The 19,151-nt window shown below is 43.7% G+C and overlaps 1 protein-coding gene across 1 annotated transcript in view; it reads left to right on the forward strand.

Moving 5' to 3' along the window:
- Window positions 1-19,151, forward strand: part of IFT43 (intraflagellar transport 43) — a 110,477-nt gene that overhangs the window by 9,831 nt on the left and 81,495 nt on the right. The window lies entirely within an intron of this gene.

Here is a 19,151-nt window from a genome sequence, read left to right on the forward strand (position 1 = left end):
TTTAAATGTTGAGTTTTAAGCCAGCTCTTTTACTCTCCTCTTTCACCCTCATCAAGAGGCTCTTTAGTTCCTCTTACTTTCTGCCATTAGGGTGGTATCGTCTGCATATCTGAGATGGTTGATATTTCTCCCGGAAATCTTGATTCCAGCTTGTGATTTATCCAGCCCCACATTTCACATGATGTATTCTGCATATAAATTAAATAAGCAAGGTGACAATATACAGCATTGACATACTCCTTTCCCAGTTTTTAACCAGTTTGTTGTTTCATGTCTGGTTATAATTGTTGCTTCTTGACGTGAAAACAGGTTTCTCAGGAGGCAGATAAGGTGGTCTGGTATTCCTATCTCTTTAAGAATTTTCCACAGTTTGTTGTGATCCACTTATTCAAAGGCTTTAGTGTAGTCAATGAAGCAGGAGAAAATTTTTTTTTGAAATTCTCTTGGTTTTTCTGTGATTCAACAGGTGTTGTCAATTTGATGTCTGGTTCCTCTGCCTTTTCTAAATCCTGCTTGAATATCTGGAAGTTCTTGGTTCACATGTTGCTGAAGCCTAGTGTGATGGATTTTGAGCATTACACTGCTAGCCTGCAGGCTTCCCTGATAGCTCAGTTGGTAAAGAATCCACCTGCAATGCAGGAGACCCCGATTCAGTTCCTAGGTCGGGAAGATCCACTGGAGAAGAGATAGGCTACCCACTCCAGTATTCTGGCCTGGAGAATTCCATGGACCACAGTCCTTGGGGTCGCAAAGAGTCCGACTTGACTTGCTAGCATGTGAAATGAGCGCAATTATGTGGTAGTTTGAACATTCTTTGGCATTGCCTTTCTTTGGAATTGAATAGGGTGGCCAGAAAGAAAAAACAAGATAAGCATGTGTAAAGTAAGCCCTTAACCCAGTCTGACACAGAAGTGCTCATTATATTATTATCTCTCCAGAGCTTGGGTATTCTATTATTGTGCCTTAACCCTCTCTACTGAGGTTGAAAGCTGATGGCCTTCAGGCTAACCTTAGCCTATAGTCAAGTCTTCTTTGATCTGGAGAGAGTTAAGCATTTTTTAAACTTGGGTGTTATTTTTTGTAAATTAGGAAACTTTCTGTGGAAATCCGGATTTGGGGCTCCTCTTTGAAACCAGGAGTTCTGGCCCATGGGAATGCCGGGCTGGCATTGCCCCTGGGAGCAGTTGGCCTGAGCTGCTTACGGTGCTTGCTTCCACATGGCCCGCCCTCTCCAGCTCATCCTTTCCTACTTGAATACACCTGGTCAGATTTACTCACATCTGATCTGCCTGAGTTTAAAACTCCTGCTGTTTTAGGATGGATTGATTTTCCAGGTATCCTTGTGTATCTATGGGTATTAAATGTGACTGCACGCATCAGAAACTCAGCCGCAGGGCTTGGAGCAGACGGGAGTGGTTTTTCTCACAGCAAGAAGTCCAGTAGTGGGCAGGGCAGGTGCGGTCACAGGGGAGGATCCTGTGTCGCCCTCGCCCCTTCTGGACGCCTGCTCTGCCCTCTGGAACTTGTAACGTGTTCTCGTGACTGTTGGCATCATAGTCGGTCGTTCCCCACGGATCTGATCTGTAATTCTAGGTGAGGAGAGAGGGAAGAGGGGAAGAGTCCAGGGTCCTACCAAGAAACTCTGTGCCTTCTTGACAGGAAAGTGATAGCCAGAGACTTCACCAAGTAGACTTTCCTAGTTACGTGTCATCGGTCAGAACTAGGTCTTAAAACCACTTTAAATTTCAAAGGAGTTTTTCAGCTGTTGCCATACCCATCACGTCGGGGTTTGGGGGGTTAGGCAGAAGAGGAATCACTGAGTAGGCAATTTATGACATATCAATTAAAAAAAGATGTATGCAAAGAATTTTTTTCTTGTAGGCTTGGGTATAAAAGGAAAGAATTATTTTTAGTAGCCAAAAAAAGAAAAAATAATCCACATTCCTCTCTAGTTTTCTAATTTGGGGTTGTATAGAGTTCAGAGAAAATCTGTACGCCCCGAAGTTCCAAGATACTTGATGCACTTGCCAGTGTTGTCCCTTCTCCATCTTTTCCTTCTTCCTGTTTTATCTGTAACCGTTCAGGATTTTCTCCCTGTAGAGTACCTGTGAGTCAGCCCAGGTAATTAGACTCTTCCTCCTTCTCTGAAAGAAGAGGAAAGGTCTCTTTAGTTGCTTGGTCAATCTATAAATTTTTTAAAAAATTTGGAAGAATTTACCTGTCTAATCATACTGATCATACTGATGAACCAGAAAGATGAGCTCTTGCAGTAGTTTTACTAGCTCGGAGTTGACTATAGAGTCCTGCCTGCTTCTTTCAGGTTGTTGCAAAGGTTAGATTAGGTAATGCACATAAAGGTCCCCGCACACAGGCACCTCTCAAGAAATTGTAAGTACTTAGAAGGTTTATGACTGCACCCCTCTGTGTGTGTGTGTGTGTGTGTGTTTGTTTTTGCCACTTGTCACCAATCAGGCTTAGATCACTAGATGCCTGGTTCAGTTAGCAATTCAGGGTGGTGTTAAAACTGTGGACACTTTAACTGGTGCCCTGATAAGGATCTCCACATCGGTAGTGAATAACTTTCTCTGGAAGAGCAGCCCTGGGCAGTAAACTGGATTCCTGTGCCTGAACTTCACCGTGTGTCAGTTCAAATGAGACCGTGCCTACTCAACCTCAAGAAAAGACCTGGACACTTTCTCCTGGGAAGTGACACTGCCGTACACTGAGGTTGGGGAAGAGGAATCTCATGGCAGAACCTCTCAGGACTGGCCTGTTTTTTGTTTGGGGGGATTTTTTTTTTTTGGCTGCCTGGTGAGGCCCGTGGGATTTTAGTTCCCCAACCAGGGATTGAATGTGGGCCCTCGGCAGTGAGAACACAAAGTGCTAACCACTGGACTGCCAGGGGATTCCCTTGCCTGTCTTCTGGATGAGTATTTCTCAGTTGGATCTAGACCAGTTTGTAGCTTAGCTTCCATTTTGCAGATTGTCCTTGTAATAATAATAGTGATAGCTGACATTGGAGCAGCTGCCAGTTACACACACCGTCCTATTACACACAGCATCCAGTTACACACACACGCCTTGTGGTCATTCCTGAAGTAGGTCTCATCTTAGCTCCGAGGACATTGAGCCTTTGAGGAGTCGAATGACCTGTCCACAGTCCTTCAGCTAACACGTGACTCTCCTCTCTCTCCCTCTAGGCAGGTGCTTAATCACCACCTAACTTCTCCTACCTCCTGGATGGCTAGATGCACAGATGTCCCAGTATAGAGAAAGGCTTTTGGAGGGAGCTGAGAGGCTTTTGGAGGGAGCTGAGAGACTTTTGGGTTTTCCTCTTGGAATCCTTTTGGCGAGGATGTGAGTTCTCACTTGATCATCCTTATTCGTCCACTTGTCTGGAAAAGCGTTTGAGACACAGCTGTTGTCTTTTCTCTTCCTCCCCCCCCAACCCCGCCACAACCCCCCTGCTGCCACCATCCCTCTGGTGCTCCTCCCAGGACGCAGAACTGAAATCCAGCCAGATTCTCTTGCAGGAATCTGAGCAATGCTGCTGGGCTCATGTTCCCAAATTAGGCCAGTTTCCTCATCCCCCAGCAGCTCCTCTCAGCTGGAGCTCCCCTGGCACATAGTATTACGTCTCTTGCCCTCCGCCTATTCCTGACTGGTCTGCCAGCGGGCAGTTATTTTCAGCCCAGCTAGGGTTATCTGCTGACCCTTTTTGGTGACATTTTTTCTTCTTTCTCACAAAAATAACTTTCCTAGATTAGTCACATTTTTCAGCCTTTTTCGTATTCCCTCTCCAACGGGCTGGGTTGAATGATGCTTCTGACAATGTCATTCAGAGAGGAACACGGGGGAATCCACTGTGGACCCGTTCACAAGGAATGTGTTTTCCACACTTTGTCTTCAGGTCACGTTCCGTATGCCCGACTTTTGAACTCTCGCTCGGAGCTGGGCCCATGTGTTTCGCCTACCCATCCCTGGGGCTGCCTGCTCTGTAGGCGGGAACATCATCCCGGGGGTAGATCACGCGGTTGGGAATAGCGTTCACGATTCCCCTACAGTGCTTCCTCTGGCTCCGTCAGTGCCCCAGGGCAGTGCCTCACGGCCCCTGCTCAGTTCAGTCCAGTCATTCAGTCGTGTCCAACTCTTTGCGAACTCATGGACTGCAGCACGCCAGGCTTCCCTGTCCCTCAGCAACTCCTGGAGCTTGCTCAAACTCAAGTCCATTGCGTCGGTGATGCCATCCAACCATCTCATCCTCTGTCATCTCCTTCTCCTCTTACCTTCAATCTTTCCCAGCATTAGGGTCTTTTCTGATGAGTCAGTTCTTCACATCAGGTGGCAAAAGTATTGGAATTTCAGCTTCAACATCAGTCCTTCCAAAGAATATTCAGGACTGATTTCTTTTAGGATTGACTGGTTGGATCTTGTAGTCCAAGGGACTCTCAAGAATCTTCTCCAACACCACAGTTCAAAAGCATCAGTTTTTTGGTGCTCATCTTTCTTTATGGTCCAACTCTCACAGCCATACATGACTACTGGAAAAACCATAGCTTTGACTAGATGGATCTTTGTCAGCAAAGTAATGTCTCTGCTTTTAAATATGCTATCTAGGTTGGTCATAGCTTTTCTTCCAAGGAGCAAGCATCTTTTAATTTCATGGCTGCAGTCACCATCTGCAGTGATTTTGGAACCCAAGAAAATAAAGTCTCTCACTGTTTCTATTGTTTCCCTATCTATTTGTGATGACATGATGGGACTGGATGACATGATCTTCGTTTTTTGAAAGTTGAGTTTTAAGCCAGCTTTTTCACTCTCCTCTTTCACTTTCATCAAGAGGCTCTTTGGTTCTTCTTCGCTTTCTGCCATAAGGATGGTGTCATCTGCATATCTGAGGTTATTGATACTTCTCCCAGCAATCTTGATTCCAGCTTGTGCTTCATCCAGCCCAGAATTTCACATGTACTCTGCATAGAAGTTAAATAAGCAGGGTGACAATATGCAACCTTGGCGTACTCCTTTCCTAATTTGAAACCAATCCATTGTTCCATGTCCAGTTCTAACTGTTGCTTGTTGACCTGTATACAGGTTTCTCAGGAGGCAGGTAAGGTGGTCTGGTATTACCATCTCTTTAGGAATTTTCCACAGTTTGTTGTGATCCACACATTCAAAGGCTTTGGTGTAGTAAATAAAGCAGAAGTAGATGTTTCCTTCTACTATGTGTAAAACTGGCTTCCTACAGAAAGGTGGTGCCTGAAGAGCACCTAAAATTCCTTCCCTTTCCTATGGGGAGGGTTAAGTCAGAACTACATGGGAGAGTTTATTTAGCTCAGTGCTCCAATAAGTTAGCTACTGTTACTATCTATACAACCTGAGAAGTAGAAACGATGATCATTTTATCTTTAATCTCAGCTCTGCAGATTCTTCAGTGTCTATCCTGGACAGTTTGCTTAACTACTCTGAGCCCGTTCCTCATCTGCTGAATGGAGCTGATAGTAATAACTATCTTCTATGGTTGCTGGTAGATTAAATAAGAGAATTAAAAAGCTCTTAGGACAGTGCTTGCCACATGCTAACTATTATTGTCATTATTTGTGTCATATTAAAAAGCAGAGACATTACTTTGCCAACAAAGGTCCGTCTAGTCAAGGCTATGGTTTTCCAGTAGTCATGTATGGATTTGAGAATTGGATTATAAAGAAAGCTGAGCCCCGAAGAATTGATGCTTTTGAACTGTGGTGTTGGAGAAGACTCTTGAGAGTTCCTTGGACAGCAAGGAGATCCAACCAGTCAGTCCTAAAGGAGATCAGTCCTGGATGTTCATTGGAAGGACTAATGTTGAAGCTGAAACTCCAGTACTTTGTCCACCTGATGCGAAGAGCTGACTCATTTGAAAAGACCCTGATGCTGGGATTGAGGGCAGGAGGAGAAGGGGACGACAGAGGATGAGATGATTGGGTGGCATCACCAACTCGATGGACATGAGTTTGGGTAAACTCCGGGAGTTGGTGATGGACAGGGAGGCCTGGTTCATGGGGTCGCAAAGAGTTGGACACGACTGAATGACTGAACTGAACTGATGAGAATTAAAAAGTATTATCAGTTTATCCTCAGATGCAGTTCTGTTCATGAGACAGAGATATTCTTGTTTGATAATACCTTTTATTAGCAAATATGCTTATTTGCTAATACCTTTTCATCTTTTTTTCACAACTCGACCCTCTGTCTAGAGGTTGGCAGTCTTTCCAAAGAATGATCCTTAATTGCTGACTTAACATCATTTTGTTACTCTGGGGCACATGGGTTGAAAATGAAGAGGGCAGGAATGACCTTGGTGATCTCAGTGACCTTGGAGTAGAGGGTGATATCCATTCATTTCTTCATTCATTCACTTATGAAACTTGATTGAGAGCTTTCTGTATGCCAGGCTTGTGCTTGAAGCTGGCAGTATGGTGATAAGCCAGACATACTCCCTGTCCACTTAGAACCTTCCTCTCAGAGCTGCAGAGAACTAAATGACAGGTTGGGGTGAACACAGAAGGATATGGGAATGCTATCACTGAACCCTTTTACTCTTAGGGACATCTGGAAAGGTGGTCTAGGAAAAAATCATGTTTGAGTTGAGACTGGAAGGATGAGTAAAAGTTAGCCAAGGGAAGGGGTGGGCCAGAGTGGGCCAAGGAAGGGAGAATACTTCAGGTAGAGGCATGAGCACATGCCAAATTTTGGAGGTGAGGAAGAGCATGGCACATCGGATTTGTTAGTGGAGCAGTTGCCCATATCGGCGATGGAGTGGTGGTCCTCAGTGACTTTTGCAAGCAATGTCACGTTTTTCCAGTATTCGAAAAATAGCCCCCTTGCCTTTTTTTGAAAATGAACCATATGAGGCCAGCATTTCTTGTTTGACACTGAAATAATTGGTAATATTATGAGATTTAGACTCTGACATTTCAGTATTTTTCACTGTTTCTTGTTCATTGATGAATCTTCAATGTAGCCATTACACTTCTCTGCCTATGCATGTATGTTCTCTGAACTTTTGAGATGTGCTCAAGTATAGTATTGATGGCTTGGAACTCTTCTGGCTCATTCTTTATAAGGAAGGGCTTAATAGACCAGTAGTTTGCAGTGTTCATACTTAATTTATATCCTAAAAATCCCTAGCTTCCTATGAGGATAGATTGTGTGTGTGTGTATGTGTGTGTGTGTGTGTATTAGATCCTGGTAACTCTAGGAGAGAAATCATGGGAGTAATATTGAATTAGTCATGATCTGATAGGATTTAGAAAATGTCTTTTGATTTCACAGAATAAAAGACTAAGTCGCCTAGATTCTACTAATTACAGGTGTATGCTAGCTGCTTAATAGAAACATGTGTAAATGAACTAATGATACAAGCCCAGTTAGTGCCTGTGACCTTTTACTACTTTGTTGCCTCAAGAAAGATGAGACAAATCCCTTGTCTTTTTCCTCTCAGCATTCCTAATTTGCATATACATGATTATCAACCATAGGTCGAATCGACTTAAAAAATAGTCACAACCTAAAAGTTCAGTCACAACCTAAAAAGTTATAGTTTGTTTGGCAGAAATTTTTAGGGCTTAAGCCTGGGAGGCAGCATCTTAAATAGCCCTGAGACAAGGCTCCAAGGAGCCAAGTGGAGGACCCAGGTTATATAGAAGTTTTGCAACAAAGGGCAAGCGAGCCTGAACATCAAAAATTTTTGTTAATCAAAACCAGATAACCCAAGTTAAGGAATTTAGTTCTTTTCTATGTATGGGAAGATGCAAGAGTCTGGGCTCCCTGAAATCATTCCTTTCATAGGCATCTCAGGCTTCCTTACTGTAGGGAGTGGCTGCAGTCTGATGGCTGCTGCATTGCAGGTGTTCTTCTTGAGCGCCTTTAGGGCTCACCAGCTCATATTCAATCAGTTCAGTTCAGTTCAGTCCCTCAGTAGTGTCCGACTCTGCAACCCCGTGGACTGCAGTATGCCAGGCCTCCCTGTCCATCACCAGCTCCCGGAGTTCACTCAAACTCACGTCCATTGAGTTTGTGATGCCATCCAACCATCTCATCCTCTGTCGTCCCCTTCTCCTCCCACCTTCAGTATTAGAGGGTTGCACAGTTATTGCTGATGACTATGACACCCTTGTTTACTGCTATGGCAGGAAATAATCCATTTATCAGTCATATCTGACCTGTTTGCTGTGGGTCTCTCTCTACTGTAATATTGGAATTTGGTTTGACTCCTTGAAGGAGTAGACTACTGGCTTATGTTAAGAGGTTTTCTTTTTCTTTTTTTTTTGTACATGAAAATTTTCATGGTAATAATACTTTTGTTGTAATGAGAATTGACTTATATTTCAAGCAAAGTTCCCAGAGCAGACTTATGAGAATCTTTGAGTGTACATAGCATTCTGGTAGGAAAAAACAAATTGAGAAGTAAAGAAATGGGTTTGGTTCAGTTGCTCAGTCATGTCCAGCTCTTTGCAACCCCATGGACAGCAGCATGCCAGGCTTCCCTGTCCGTTACCAACTCCTGGAGCTTGCTCAAACTTAAGCCACTATAAACTCTCCTGGACTGAGTCATTTGCCTCATGACTGGTCTCTCCTTTTAGGATGAAAGGATGAGATGGTTAGATGGCATCAGCGACTCAATGGATATGAGTCTGAGTAAACTCTGGGAATTGGTGATAGACAGGGAGGCAGTCCATGGGGTCGCAAAGTCGGACACGACTTAGCAACTGAACTGAACTTTCTTGTCCTCCTGTAGGTCAGCTGCAGTGGTCTTATAAAATGTACATAATTCACTCCATACTCAGAGCCATTTAAAGGACACCCATTGCCCTCAGGGCAAAAAATCTCAAATGCTTACTCTGCCCCTTTGTGATTTGGGCCTTCCTGTGTCTCCACCCCCATCTCACACCTGCTCCCTTGTGGCCATCACAGGGAGTCTTTACTTTGCTGTATGATTCTAGTTCCCCAGAGTACTGTAATTCCATAGAATAGAATTCTCTGGAATACTTATCTAGACTCTTTGCTGGGCTGACTCTGAAACCATTTGGTGGTGTTTGCGAGGCTCCAAAGAGCTCCAGTACCGTAGTCTTTCATGTCTCAGAGAAGAATTCAGCAAGAGCAAAGTGGTGGATAATAATTTATTAGACTAGGACACTTGAGAGACTTACAAGCAGGCCGGTGAGAGGATGCTGTGCCCTGAGAACATACTGGGCTACAATTCAGTCAAACAGAAAGTGGGGAGAGGGAAGACTCCCATTCTTGGGTAGATGTCATGCTTCCACTATCAGCTCCTCCTCCAGGTTGAGCAGCGGGGTTTGTTGGTCCCTACACAGTCAAGCAGGGTCCACAAAGTACTGTTTTTCATGTTTGCAGAAAGCATGTCCTAGGGATCAGTAACTTACTGAGCTTCCTGGGCAGAATGTGGGTTTCATGCCATTGTTTTATTGTTTTGGAGCATGTCCTGTGCTTCTGCTGCATGGTTTTGTGCTTAAGTAAACTTGTTCGAGTCATCATTAACTTGCAGGGATCTCCCGTTTTTTGTGTTTTTTTTTTTTTTTTTTACTTATAATCTCCTAGTGGGATTAACTAATCACCTACATTGTCCCTCCACTCTGTCCCTATCAACTCCAACTTCTTCAAAGGGTTCAGCTTGAATATCCTTTCTTTTATTTAAATGAGAATATTCTTATTTAAATTGCTCCCTATATTGTACTCTCTCATAGTACTTTTTTGTTTCCTGCGTTTCCTCTATCACCTCACCTGCGGTTTGTCACTGTAACTCTTTTGTCATTGTTCAGGTGCGTCTCCCTCACTACCTGCACTTTGCAGGAGTCCCTGTTCTGCTCTGTGAGCTGCACCTTGTAGGTCCCCAGTCCAATGAATGGGGCCCAGGTGTGTGAGTGTGGGGTGATGCGTTCAGTTCAGGGATAAAGTTAGTTTTGAGGGGCCTGTGAGGCCACTAGCTGGAGGTCAGTCCAGGAGGCTTTGGCTAGGGGACCTGTGCTTTGGACTGGGCTCCGAGCTGGAGCTAAAGGTTTGGGAGTCGTTCCTACTGAGGTGGTGAATGAGAGCCCAACTCTTGTTAAAGGGGAGTCGGTAGAACCCGAGGAACACCCACGTTTAAGGCACACACAGCCAAAGAAGAGCTCACAAGAGGAGACCGAGGAGGATGGCCAGAGGGGAGAGGGCAGCAGCAGGTCCCTGTGTCGTCCAGAACCAAGATAAGAGAGAGGGTCAAGGACTCAGGGGTCAAGAGTGATTCATGCCACTAAGAGGGTCCAGGAAGACCAGACCCTCCCTCTGGAGCAGGATCTATTTGATTGAGCAACTGGGGGTTCCCTGTACTTACAGGAAAGCAGTCAGAAAGGGGCGGCGTGCACGTGATGCAGCCCCACATGCCCCACACCAGGTAGGGTCTCAAATATTTGTTGAAAGAATTGCATGAATAATTACAACACTCACGACACTCCCCATCTCCTTCCCAGGTCTTTTTTCGCCTTTTCTTCTGTTATTGAGCATTCCTCTGCTTCTCCCTTTTCCCCTCCTCTTTCTCTCTTTCCTGTGTCTCTTCCTGTTTTTCATTCTTTATCAGTGATAACACAGAACTCCCTCCCCCATACCCCCTTTTGCCCATCCATTCGTACATATTTTTATTGATGTGTTTATAAGAGCACTTTATCCTTTCATTCATTTATTCACTTATTATTTGTACATTTCATACTTTCCAATGCAAAAATGAGTACGATAACTCCATATTCTAGTTATATAGAACACAAACTTTTGTTCAGTTGCTCAGTTGTGTCTGACTCTTTGCAACCTCGTGGACTGCAGCACACCAGACCTCCTTGTCCTTCACTATCTCCCAGAGTTTGCTCAAACTCATGTCCATTGAGTCAGTGATGCCATCCAACCATCTCATCCTCTGTCACCCCCTTCTACCCTCTGTCTTTCCCAACATCAGGGTCTTTTCCAGTGAGTCAACTCTTTACATCACATGGCCCAAAGTATTGGAGCTTTAGCTTCAGCATCAGTCCTTCCAATGAATATTCAGGGTTGATTTCCTTTAGGATTAACTGGTTTGATCTCCTTGCAGTCCAAGGGACTCTCAAGAGTCTTCTTGAGCAGCACTATTCAAAAGCATCAATTCTTCAGCGCTCAGCTTTCTTTATGGTCCAATTCTCACATCCATACATGACTACTGGAAAAAACATAGCTTTGACTAGATGGATCTTTATCAGCAAAGTGATATATCTGCTTTTTAATGTACTGTCTAGGTTTGTCATAGCTTTTCTTCTGAGGAGCAAGTGTCTTTTAATTTCATGGCTGCAGTTACCATCTGCAGTGATTTTGGAGCCCAAGAAAATAAAGTCTGTCCGTTTCCATTGTTTCCCCATCTATTCGTGATGAAGTGATGGGACTGGATGCCATGATCTTAGTTTTCTGAATGTTGAGCTTTAAGCCAACTTTTTCACTCTCCTCTTTCACCTTCATCAAAAGGCTCTTTAGTTCCTCTTTGCTTTCTGCCATTAGGGTGGTGCCATCTGAATATCTGAGCTTATTGATATGTCTCCCTGCAATCTTGATTCTAGCTTGAGCCTCATCCAGTCTGGCATTTTGCATGATGTACTGTGCATAGAAATTAAGAAAACAGGGTAACAATATGCAGCCTTGACGTACTCCTTTCCCAGTTCTGAACCAGTTTATTGTTCCATGTCCAGTTCTAACTTGCTTCTTTACCTGCAAACAGATTTCTCAGAAGACAGGTAAGGTGGTCTGGTATTCCCATCTCTTTAAGAAAAGTCTATATACTTGGTTGTGATCCACATAGTCAGAGGCTTTAATGTGATCAATGAAACAGAAGTAGATGTTTTTCTGGACAGCTCTTGCTTTTTCTATGATCCAGTGGATGTTTGCAATTTGATCTCTGGCTTTACTGCAGACAAAAGAATTATAACATAGTTAAGGCATCAGTGGGAGCATGGAAGGAGCAACTGACCCTGCCTGGGACTTAGGAAAGGTGTCCTGAAGGAGGTGACCTGGGAGGTGGGTTGCAGTAAATGAGGAGAGATTTTTCCAGTGAGAAGGAAGGGCAGCAGAAAAAGCTATACTAAGGCCTGTGTCTCAGGGGCCTGGTGTTTCCAGTGCACAGCGAACAACTCAGTGTCTTAGGAATGAAGGCCTGGCATTCCAAGTGGAGGGGTTTGGGTTTATTTTGTATGTTGTGGGGATTCCACAAAGATTTTAAAGCAGGAAATGATGTTGCTGACTTTGTTTTCTAGGAAGGTGAGTCTGGCAGCTACGTGGAAGATAGTTTAGAGGGAGAGGGCTTGTTGGCAGGGAGTCTGGTGGGAGGGAGGCAGTTGGAGCATTTCCTCCTGAGATGATGAGCCATGAGGCAGGCAGGGTTCCCAAACTTCAGGCATTCCCAGACTGTTCTGGTAGTTTTGGGTAGTCACATACCACTCGCATGAGTGTTAACAATTTTCTTTAAATCAGCTCCCTGTTTATATTTAAAGACATTTATTTTTGAACGGAAAGTGCAGTTTGTGAAAGCTATATTTTTCCCTGATACATATGAAAATGCACACATGGCTGTGTGTTTCGTTGCTGTTTTTTGGCTATGCCGGGTCTTCACTGTGGGGCACAGGCTTTCTCTAGCTGCAGCACAGGCTTCCATAGTTGTAGTGTGTGGATTCTAGGTGCAGTGTAGGTTGCGCCCCCCACCCCAGCATGTAGGATCTTAGTTCCCCGACCAGGGATCGAACCCACCTCCCCTACATTGAAAGGCCGATTCTTTACCACAGGACCACCAGGGAAGTTCCACAAGTGGCAATTTTTAAGAGGCACATTTGTGTACCACACGCAATCATCTTGCTTACACCATTGGCATATATACCCTACTTTGGGAAACAAAAAAATTAAAGACTGGCAGAGAGGTGAATAGGCAAGGACAGTGCTCAGAGACATTTGTCAAGGAAGATGGGTAAGAGGTGGTAACAGATTGGCTGCTGGAGGTAGGCGGGGAAGGCAGGTCTTGAGTGGACTCCATGTATAGCTGAGAAGGCTGAATGGATAATGATGTTTCTGAGACTGAGAATTTAAGTCTCAGCAGTAGGGGGACAAAAAGAGATGATTATTTTAATTTTGGGCCTGTTGAATGTGAATTGCCTTCAGGATTTTCAAAGAGAGCTGCTGAGTAAACAGTTGAAAATTTGGTCTGGAGCTTAAGGGACAAAAGTTGGAAATGAGTGTTAATGGATGTGGGAGTGACCAGCATATATTAATATCATACATTCTGGAGTCTCTAAGAGGAACGTATAGAAAGAGCTTCTGATTCTTTTGTATGGTGCGGAGACCCTTCACTATTTCTAGGTGCAAATGTGTGATTTGAAACTGAGAAGAGATACAATCAGATTTGCATTTTAGAAAGAGCACACTGACAATAATTGGTCAAGGATGGATCCAGGTTTTGTGGGTCCTGAGACTTATACAATTTAGAGACCTTCTTTAAGAAACATAATTGAAAATTATGAATTTAAAATAGATATGAAAGTGAATACTTACTTGTAATGAGAAGAGAATTTGCAGCCAAGTTACTAGGCCTTGGATTTTCAGATTTCTTTCTTGGAGTTCTTATTAGGCAGTGTATCTGAAATGCTTGTGTAGATTTGGCTCCTGATTGAGAGCTAGCTTCTCATCTTCATCTGGAACTTTCTGGAACTCCTAGGGACCTGTGCATAGGTGGAGTATATAGATTAGAGAAAGGAGAGACTGGAAGTAGGGAGCCCAGGTGGGACCCATCTGAGAGAAGGCAGAGTTTGAGCTTCTGAAGCCTTTTTTGCGTGGTTGTGCACGTCTCTCCGGAGAAAGCAATGACAACCCACTCCAGTACTCTCGCCTGGAGAATCCCATGGATGGAGGAGGCTGGTAGGCAGTGGTCCATGGGGTCGCAAAGAGTCTGACACTACTGAGCAACTTTGCTTTCACTTTTCACTTTCATGCATTGGAGAAGGAAATGGCAGCCCACTCCAGTATTCTTGCCTAGAGAATCCCAGGGATGGGGGAGCCTGGTAGGCTGCTGTCTAATGGGGTCGCAGAGAGTTGGACATGACTGAAGTGACTTAGCAGCAGCAGCAGCACGTCTCTCCAACACCCCCCAGCACAGTATTGACACAGTGAAGGCAGAGGGTTGGCTTGATCCAGGTTTGGGGCAGTTCTAGGGGACATGGAGGCCACGAACACCGTCAGGACCATGGCAGTGAGCTGGGTTGATAGGGAAGGGAGAGAAACCAAGAAGGAAGTTCTTAGATCCAGAGGGAGGTGAAGGCTAGATATTTCAGATTGGAGCAGTTTCAGGTGATAACGAATTTGGGAAAGTAGCAAGGTCATTGGCGTTTAAAGGGTCCAGGAACTGTGAAACCAAGCATTAGAGATGGATTGTTCGTGTGAGCGTTGACTTTACATGTGAACATCAGTGGGGCTGGTTGTGGCCCAGGAATGCCCACATTTTTGCTCAATGTGCTCTCAGGCAATTATTAGTGACAGGAATGAAGAACGGAAGAGAAGTGATATAGTTGAACAATATGAGTTTCAAAGAAAATGTTCCATCGTAATTTGAAAGAGCAATGGTCTAGAGGAACTTTGGGGAGTGAGATAGGAGGGTTATCTTGGGACCCTGAGGGGGGTTTGAAGAATGAGCTGGCCCTACCTGAGAGAGCTGCAAGAATAATGAAGTCTATGGGGAAAAGCCAGGATTTAAGAGAGGCAAAGAGATGGAAAGGGTGGGCTGTGAATATAGAACGTCTGATCTGCTTGGGAACCATAGGATTGTGGTTGGAAAGCCTCATTGAAATCATTAGCTAGGCTAGATTTCTTCTCATTATGTAGCATGTCAATAATTACTGAAAAGGAGCATGATGGTTGTAAAATATTCTTTTAATAATGATACTTTACAGGAAAAGGGTTCTGCCTAATGTTGAATGTCACTGGCGATAGACTGAAACATTTCTGGTCACATGCCTTTACCCAGTGTAATAGAGAATTATGTCACTGTTTGGCAGATTGCTTTTATATTCCATTTTAATCTCTCCGTTGGCTTTTCAGGTGTAGCTTTTTGAACTATTGTTTTAGTGGTTGCTCTAGGGATTAAACTATGCATCCTTATCACTGGCTAGGTAGTATTATATCACTTCACATGAAATGCGAGACCCTTGTGACAGAATAAATCCATTTGTCCCCTTTTATTCACTGTACTAGTAATGTCATACTTTAAAAAAAATTGCATACTTTATAAACCCCACAATGCAATTGCCATTTCACTTTAAACAGTTGCCACTTAAAGGAATTAAGGACAAAAGGTAGTCTTTTATATTCACCCATATGGACTTCCCAGGTGGCACTAGCGGTAAAGAATCTGAGACGCATTCCCTGGGTCGAGAAGATCCCCTGGAGAAGGAAATAACACCTCACTCCAGTATTCTTGCCTGGAAAATTCCATGGACAGAGGAGCCTGGCAGGCTACATAGTCCCTAGGGCTGCAAAGAGCTGGACTTGACTGAGCACCAATATATATATATAATAAATCCTTACCTTTATAATTGTTCTTCATTTCCTCCTATAGATGCGGATTTCCATCTAAGTGTTGATACCACCAAAACCTTGGCTTTCTCTGCCCACCGAAGCTGAATAAAAAAATACAGAGACAGAGTTTGGAGGAAGTAGAAAGATGGCTTTAATCCACAGCCGGTGGAGGGGAGAACACTGCAGGCTAATGCCTCAAGAACTGTGGTTGCCCCCCCACCCCGACCCCTGCCGCTCAACCCCGGGGGAACTGAGAGACTTTATAGACAGGGCTCACAGTCTGGGCTAAGGGATAAGAAACAAAGTAGTAAGAATCTAACATTCTTCCTGCATTGCTTTAGAACAGCCGTAGCGGGCGTCAGGTTGCCCGGTAATTGGATCTGGCAGTCCCAGTAATGGGTCCGTTCGTCTCCGGTTTATTCCACTGCAGCCTCCTTTCTGGAACGCAAAGAGCTACAAGGGGTGGTCTGAAGAGAACCGGATGAAGGCACAGGATGTAATTAGCAGGAGTTAAAGGGTGCAGGGTGTAACTTACCTAGAGTCAGGTAGTTTTGAAGTAAACAAATTTAGTTACCAACTACAGGTTCAGTTCAGTTCAGTTCAGTTCAGTCGCTCAGTCGTGTCCGACTCTTTGCGACCCCATGAATCGCACCACGCCAGGCCTCCCTGTCCATCACCATCTCCCGGAGTTCACCCAGACTCATACAGATTATGAATAGCTAAAGTAAAAATTAGGAGTGATCAGGCCTATTCAGTGTTCTTTTTATCTTTGTTCTCGGGAAAGGGAAAGAAAAAGAAAACCTGTTCCTCCTTTTCCCTTTTCACTGCCACGGTGTCATTCTGTTGAGCCTGAAGAACTTCTCTTAGTACAGGTTTGCCAAGAACAGCTTCTCTATTTGCTCTACTAAAAATATTTGTATCTTACCCTCATGTTTGAAGGATCTTTTCTATCAGTACAGAATTCTGAATTGAGAGTTTTTCTTTCAACACTAAAGGCTGTCATTCCCATGCCTTTATTGTTTCTGATGGTTGTTCTCCACTATGTCAGTCTTTTCTCCTCCCTCTGAATGCATTAAAGGCTTTCTTTTTATCTTTGGATTCCAGCAGTTTGGCTATGATGTGCCTAGGCAATTGGCTTTGTTTTTATTCTGCTTGGAATTTGCTGCAGTTTGTAGATTTAGTAAATCGGTATGTCTCACCAGGTTGGAGAATTTTAGACCATTACCATTTCCAGCATCTTTGCTGCCCCATTTCCTCTCTCCTTGCTGGGACTCCAGTTGCCTGTTTGTTAAGCTGCTTGCTATTGGCCCATAGGTTTGTCCTGTGTTTTTTGTCCCTGAAGCATGGTTCATTTTCCTCTTTCCTTTATTTTTTTGTTTTTCAAATTGGGCATTTTCTGTCGATCTGTCTTCCAGTTCACTGATTATTTCTTCTGCTGTCTCCAATTTGAACTTTTCATTTCAGATGCTGAACTTTTAAATTCCAAATTTCCATATTTTTTTTTCCATAGCTTCTATTTCTTTATTGGATTTCCCATTCGTTCATTCATTAAAGCATCTTTTAAATCCTTGGACATGTTTATTATAATAGCTATTTTAAAATCCTTGTCTGTTAATTCCAGTATCTGGGTCATCTTGGGGTCAGTTTTTATTGTTTTTACTTTTGACTCTAGGTCATGTTTTCATGTTTCTTCACTTGTCAAGTAGTCTTTGTTGGTATGCAGGATGTCATGGATAATAAAGCGTAGAAACTCTGGGTTATGTTATCTTTCTTGGGAAAGTTTTTATTTTTGTTTGAGCAGGCAGTTTAATTATTTGCAGATCACCTTGAATTTATGAAGACTGGTTTTAGGCTTTGCTAGGTCAGGTCTATTTTGGTTTTGGCCTTAATCCCAGAGCAAATAACATAGACCCAGGACATAGACTTTACTCCTAAGGTGTGGTTTTTCTGGAATTTCAGTGGAAAACCCCGAGGTGTGTACCAAGTACCTTTAACTTGAAACTCGTATTCCAATCTCTGTCTTGCCTACAGGCTGCAGCAGCTGAAATATTACCTCCATTCACTTTTTTTAAAAGCCCTACTGCAACTGCTTTTCACCAAGTTTCTTGGAGTCTTCTCCCTGGATATGTAGTTCAGGTATTGACTAAAGGATTTTACGGGAGTTCATATGCAGATCTGGGGCTTCCTCCTTCCCAGAATTTCTCCTGGTCTGTTTTTAGTGACTCTGGCAGCCCCAAATTTGTCCTCAAACCAATAAAACTACAGCTTTCTGCCTGAATTCTAGGTGCTCAGCCCCTGCCCAGGCTGCAGAGTGCACTTTCAAAGGGAAAGTCCATTTAAACACAGATTGTTTTTTTACCCAGTGGAGTTCTTGTCTTTCAAGGGTCAGATCCCTTTCAGTTTCCCTTATGGCTTTTGTTTGCCCTCCAGTACCTTCAAATAGTTGTTTCATATATTTTGTCCAGAGTTTATATTTGATATCTATGTGAAGGTTAGTTGAACACAAACTGCTCCTGCATTATTGGATCCAGAAGCTGCAAATTGCTTTGAGATTGCTTCAGAAAACACTGGTTGTTTTTGAGTGGTACTGTTGGCAAGAAAAGAATGAGAGTGGTTGTTGCAGAAACAGATTGTGTCTGTTTTCTCTTGAGATGACTGATATGGGCATTCAGGTATGTTAGCTACTGGGACAGGAAGTGTTCTGATATCAGTGGTGAATTGGTAGTGATGATCAGAAACATGGGTAGAAAAGAGGCCCAGAGACCTGGGATTCCGTCACCTGCAAGCTCTCATCCTTGCATGTGCTGTCCTGAGCACTCTGAAAAGTCAGTCTGGAAGGGACTCTGGAGTTATAGATCCAGAGAATAGGAGATGTTTGTCTGAAGGGAGAGAGCCAGGCAAGAAAATAAATAGGTGAGGGAGATTAAAAGCCACCGACTTCCAGCTGCAAAATACATGAGTTGTGGAGATGAAATGTACAGCGTGAGGAGTATAGTCAATAACCATAAGACCTTTGTATGATGGCAGATGATAACTAGACTCATTGTGTTGATCATTTTGAAATGTATACAAATATCAAATCACTATGTTGTATAACAGGAACTAACATAGGTCAGTTTATACTTCAAAAAACAAACTCTTGGAAATGGAGATCAGATTTGTGATTACCAGAGGTGGGAGTGGGAGAGGGAGTTGGAAAAAGGCAATCAAAAGGTACAAACTTCCAGTTATAAGACAAATAAGTAGTAGGGATTTAACATGAAAAGTGCAAGTAAAAGTTGCTCAGTCATGTCTGACTCTTTGCAACCCCATGAACTATACAGTCTATGGAATTCTCTAGGCCAGAATACTGGAGTGGATAGCCTTTCCCTTCTGCAAGGAATCTTCCCAACCCAGGGATCGAACCCAGGTCTCCCGCATTGCAGGCGGATTCTTTACCAGCTGAGCCACCAGGGAAGCCCAAGAATACTGGAGTAGGTAGCCTATCCCTTCTCCAGTGGGTCTTCCTGACCCAGGAATCAAATTGGGGTCTCCTGCATTGCAGGTGGATT

Source organism: Budorcas taxicolor, chromosome 10, assembly GCF_023091745.1.
Source record: "Budorcas taxicolor isolate Tak-1 chromosome 10, Takin1.1, whole genome shotgun sequence".
NCBI classification, from domain to species: Eukaryota; Metazoa; Chordata; class Mammalia; order Artiodactyla; family Bovidae; genus Budorcas; species Budorcas taxicolor.